Raw genomic sequence first — 6000 nt, 5'->3', positions numbered from 1 at the left:
ATATATATATATATATATATATATGAGCAATATATGGAGCTATTTATCTCAACTTTTTCGATCAAGAAATACTGTATAAATGCCAAACAAATCTGTGAACGCAGCTGACCACCACTAACCGCACACAATGGTGTGACAATTTGACACTAGTAATTGTTGGTCTTATACGACACTATAATACAATATTTATTGCAATCACAGCCTGCACAATTAGTTATTATTATTATCATTTATTTATATGGTGCCACAAGTGTGCCACAGCGCCTTACATAGTACATACACAAATAGGTGACCAAAGAATTACAGTACAATACAATACAATGCAGGACAAGGACATGGATAAAATACATTGCTACATTAGCGACCATAACACCCACATAAGCAGCAGAGCTTAAGCAACCAAGTGTTAGGTGCCCTAGTGGGGAGTAAGAAGAAGATGAAAGGGTATACGTTTAAGATGCCGGCAGTCACTATGCCGACCGCCGCCATCTAGGACTACAGAATCCCGGTCTGGGGTAACTAACCTACGCCGGGAGACTGGCGCCCGCCATCCCGATCGAAGGGATACTGGGTGCGGACAGCCGTGGGGGGGAGGGTTAGGCTAAGGGCTCCCGGGGGGGACTTAGGGTTAGGCACCCTCCCGAGAGGTTAGGCTTAGGCTAGGGGGAGGGAGGGTTAGGGTTAGGCACCCCCCGGGGGAAGGTTAGGGTTAGGCACCCCCGGGGGAAGGTTAGGGTTAGGCACCTCCCCCGGAGGACTTAGGTATCGGGGAAAGGGGGGGTTAGGTTTAGGCACTTAGAGGGGGGATTAGGGTTAGGCACAGGGGGGGAGGTTAGGGTTAGGTACCCTAAAGGAGGGTTAGGGGGTACAGTTAGGTTACTTTATACTTACCTTTCAGACGATCGGGATTTCCTTCCACGTCGGGCTGGTGCTGCCGGGATTTGAACCATGCGGCCGGCGACCGAATTCGATGAAAGTAAAGTAGGGAGAAGCACAAGAGGATAGAGGACCCTGCTCATAAGAGCTTATACAATGCCTGATGGCCCCCAACCCTCGCTGCCTCTTACATTAAAAGGTGGGTGCGGCATCCATTGCTCCTCATACTGTGAGTGTGGCATTTGGCTGTGACATCATAGCCATGCGCCACACTCCCAGCATCCCGAGGAGCAGCGGCCAATCCTGTAGCATCACATGTAAGAAGCTGATGGCTCTCTCTCCTAATACAGTACTTGCCTACTCTCCCAGAACGTCCGGAGAGAATCTTGAAAATCGGCAAGTTGGGCAAGTCACCAGGACCAGCCGCCAACTGCACACCCACCCCCCCAAAACTGAGTGCCCCCATCCTCTTACGGAGTGAAAGTGGGCTGTCCAGGGGTGGGTGATGATGCAATTCGCACTGAATAGCGCCATCGTTACCCCCGCCCCCTGCTTTACAATGCTGGTAATCTTGGCTATTGCATAGCGAGGGGTGGGGCTGCCAAGATGATATAGTCATGCTGTCACGCCCCTGCACTGCACACCATTGCCGCCACCATGCCCCCTGCTGCGCTGACCTGGCTGCCCCCTCCGGGAGTCAACACGTATGTCTCTCTAGTGACGCAAGTTCATCCCAGACGCCCGCAGGCAAGTTATAATTTGGTGCCTACCCCCAAATCACAGCCGCTGACACTGTAATGTAGCAATTCGCATGCAGACAGGCTATAGATAGACGAAGAGTGGCAGCTGATGGTCTGACATGGAGCTCCCCACTAGTGTATGGTGGCATCTCAGGTGCTGGGAAGGGGTGCTATGCATTGGGCGGCCGTGACGGTACACTCCAGGTACATAGTAACAGCCACAAGTGGTGTGAATATGTTGTGGACAATGGAGGAGGTGCCCCTTCAGAGCTGGAGCCCGGCGGCAGGCGCCTCCATTGTCTCCCATAGTTCTACCCCTGTGTCTCTCCTTCATGTTACAAGCTGGCGCTATGTGTTTGTAGGTGGTGCGGGGTGGGTTAGGGGCATTAAAAACACTGGATGCATGACATTATGCCCCTAACCATTGGCAGTCTAGGCAACCTCCTAGGTTCGCATAATAGTAGCGCCAGACCTGAATATCATACCTCAATTAAACAAAGGTGTCTATTTTCGGAAGTCCTATAATATAAGACATCAAAGGGTTAAACGTACTTTGTCTCTGCAAAGCCAAGCAGTGATGATGAAGCAGACAAGCCTTCACACAGCAGGAGGTCTAGAGCAAAAAGACAATAATTATTACCCAAAGACACATATTACCGATTGATCATTTGCTGAGTACGGGTGCACGGTGAACACTAATAGTATTGGTAAGTGCCGACTCCTGTAATTGCTGCAGAGCTCTTAGGAGGAGAAACACAGCTGGGAAATTAGGCCGTAAGTGGACGATTACTATAATAAACACCTGACACAAGCAGTTCATGGGGAGTTATTTGTCTATCAGTATATATTTAACGTTGCTACTTTTTTTTTTTTTTTTTTTGTCGGGAATTGCAGGCACCTGTACGGTTTATGTGGTTTAAAAAAAAGAATTTGGACTTGCAGCAAGAACTGCATATTTTCCAGCCTTTCCCTAATAGGTCTCATGGGGTCGTCTTTTAAGAAACTTGTGTTGCTGGTGGGCTACCCATGTAAGTGCAGGTCAGTGTCTGTGCTTGGGCTGTTGTTAAGGAAGAGTATAAAACCCCTTCAGTAGCCGTATCTGGAAGTGACGTGAGTGAGGGCGGAAGTGGAGATTTCTGCCCACACTTTCCACAAAAATAAGAAAATTGGCCCCTTGCGGGCTCACTTCGCTCGCCACGATGTGGGCACGGTGGCTCGTTTCGCTCGCCATAAGAATATATTCCCCCTCTATGCCCACTTGGATGGTAGGGAATGATGTTGGACACTGGCAGATGACGTCATCATACATCTACGAAAGGGGATCTCTCTCTTCCCCTGTTGTGTAAGTGAAGATACGGAAAAGCTTGTTGTGTGTTGCAGAAAGGCATTCACCACTGTGTCAGGATGGCGACTATTTCAGTACATAAAGATAGACTACTTTTGCCAAAGTTCCATTGTGGTCGTTGGAGGAGCTATCCTGCTTGCTGGCATGCTTCTCATTCAGGGGATAGAGTGTTAACGTGATCATCTGTTTCCCATGTGTCGTCAGGTTGTGGGATTCCTAGATTGCTCATTATTTCAAACCTGATTCCATTTGGGTCACATGTTCTGAAACTTCCTACGGATCACAGACCTCTACACACTACAGGGCTCAACCCTGCTGCAATCTTCTCCGCATCCCGGGGCTCAACCTCGCTACAATTTCTTCGCATCACGGGGCTCAACCCCGCTACAATCTTCTCCGCATCACGGGGCTCAACCCCGCTACAATCTTCTCCGCGTCACGGGGCTCAACCCCGCTACAATCTTCTCCGCATCCCGGGGCTCAACCCCGCTACAATCTTCTCCGCATCCCGGGGCTCAACCCCGCTACAATCTTCTCCGCATCCCGGGGCTCAACCCCGCTACAATCTTCTCCGCATCACAGGGCTCAACCCCACTACAATCCTCTCTGCATCACAGGACTCAACCCCACTACAACTCTCTGCATCACGGGGCTCAGCCCTGCTCCGAACTCTAGCCACATCGCGGTGCTCAACCCTGTCCTGGAATCTCATAGGGCTTAACCCTGCTCCGACTTCACTACTCCACAAGGCTCAAGCTTGCTTCATCTCTCACTGCACTGCAGGGCTCGGTCCTGTCCCGGAACTATATTATTCTGCAGGGCCCACTCTGCTCCGGATTTCCATTACTACTTCTACCCTGGCAAAGGTCCTTAATGTCATCCTGAGGTGTTGGCCTCATTCTGGACTCAGGGTTCCCTACCACATTAGTTCTTATATGCTAAAGACTGCTTATATATATTTGGGGGAACCTCTGTGCTGTTTGAGACTTTATTTGAGACCTTGCTGTTTATAATTCATGTGTGAATAAATTCTATTTTACGTTTATCCTGTGCTACTGAGTATCATGGAAAGGTCATTCCTAAGACCACCCCAGTTTATTGTGCCTAGTAGGCCTGCCTCCCTCCAGGAGTCTTAAGTGTCGGCAGCCGTGACACACTGATTATACATATTGTGCTGCCAGGGCTGATTGTAATGTACTTATATTATTATTTTCATGATATTTAGTTCTGTCGGTTTACAGCAAATTAGACAATGATGGGCACAATGGGCCTAAATGAATAACACGGTGCACAGAGCAATGTAGCTCTGAAACCATTAGCAACCAATCACATTCCAGCTTTAAAAAGGCTGTTGTAGTTAGGTGTAATGAATGCTAAATTCTATATGGTTTCTATTGGTTACATGGACTACAGATCATATACTGTACGTATCTAAGGAGGTGATGTATTTATCCTTCTAAAGAGCCCAAAGCAACCAATCAGCTTCTACTTTTCATTTTATAGAATGTTCTTCATAGTGACGGACTCCCGGAGACAATGGAGTCATTTGCCGCCGGGCTCCTGCCCTTAAGGGGGCACCTGGCTCCATTGTCCCCAGGGCCGTTCCAGGCACTGCTATCGAGATGGAGCACCGCTGATCGGCACTCCACCTCCAGCGGCGTCAATACAGGGGTTGCGGTCGCACCCCCTATTTGTCGGGCGCCTGGCTCCTTCTTTCCCCCGGCGGTAACCGGAGGAACGGAACTCACCCCTGAGCTCCGCTTCCGAGTCCCGCAATGCACTATGGGAGTCCCTCCCATAGTTCCGAGAACCGGGCGCCGGGGATGGAAGGCAGCAGCACTGGAGCGGGAGCTCATTACTGGGGGCTCACTACAGGGGGGCAATACTGGGGGCTTACTACAAGGGGCATTACTGGGGGATTTCTACAGGGGGCACTACAGGGAGTTTACTACTGGGGGCTTACTACTGGGGGCACTACAGGGGCCCTTACTACTGGGGCACTGCAAAGGGGGACCACTACTGGAGGTACTGCATAGGGGGACCATTACTGGGGGGCACTACATAGGCGGCAATGCAAAGGGGGACCTCTACAGAGGGCACTGCACAGGGGGACCACTACTGGGGTAACTGCATAGGGGGGCGGCAGCTTGGGCTGGCATAGGTGCTAGGGGGGTGGTACATTTTAATTTGGGAGGGGGCACCAACATTTATCTTGCCTCCGGGCTCTAGGGATGAAGTTACGCCACTGATTCTTCATAAGCTGAATGGTTGTTACGGGCAAATTCTCCACTCTTCATTAGGCTTGATACATCTCCCCCTAATTAATTGAAATGAAAACCTACCGGATAGAGAACATTACTACCAGACTGCTGTAAAGCGCGGTCAGGAAGATCTCCACCAGCACTCTCCTGACGCAGTGGGGCTGATTCTCTGAGTCACGCACACAGTGGCTGTTGGTGCGGGCAGCCGCGGAAAACTGATTTAATACCTTATGCTAATGGCGGATTCTGTACAGCAAATTCGGGGGGGTCCTTGCATCTGCAAGTGGGAATACGCGCCACCCATTGCTTTTAGACCAGCCACCGAACCGCATCTGCACTTGCATCAGCCCTCCTCCGTACGTACGACTAAGAATCGCGCAGAGCGGTTCCGCGCACACTCACATTGTTGCCTGACGAAATGCAAATTTTATGGAAAAACAGATCCTGACAAAATTCTGTCCAGGCAGCTTTTATATGCAATGCTGAGATTTGTGTCCACCCCGAGGCAGGCACACACTTAGAGGGGTTTACTGTTGACCAGTAACCCCTCCCCACCACACCCACCTCTGTGCTCAAATCTTGCTCTGTCTAGATAGCTGCAGCATTTCCTTTGGGCTATGGAAGTGCCGCAGGCAAATCCCTGCTTTCCAGGAGATTAGACTAGAAGGTGATCAATGGAATATTCCTAATCAATAATGTCCTGACAAATACGGACAGCACAGGCAACAACCAGGGGCATGTAAAATATTGATATTATTAGAGGGATGTTATTGGAGGG

The sequence above is a fragment of the Taudactylus pleione genome, unplaced genomic scaffold (assembly GCF_031769625.1).
Source record: "Taudactylus pleione unplaced genomic scaffold, aTauple2 ptg000147l, whole genome shotgun sequence".
NCBI lineage: Eukaryota > Metazoa > Chordata > Amphibia > Anura > Myobatrachidae > Taudactylus > Taudactylus pleione.
The sequence above is the reverse complement of the archived record's forward strand: the minus strand, read 5'-3'. Positions refer to the sequence as shown.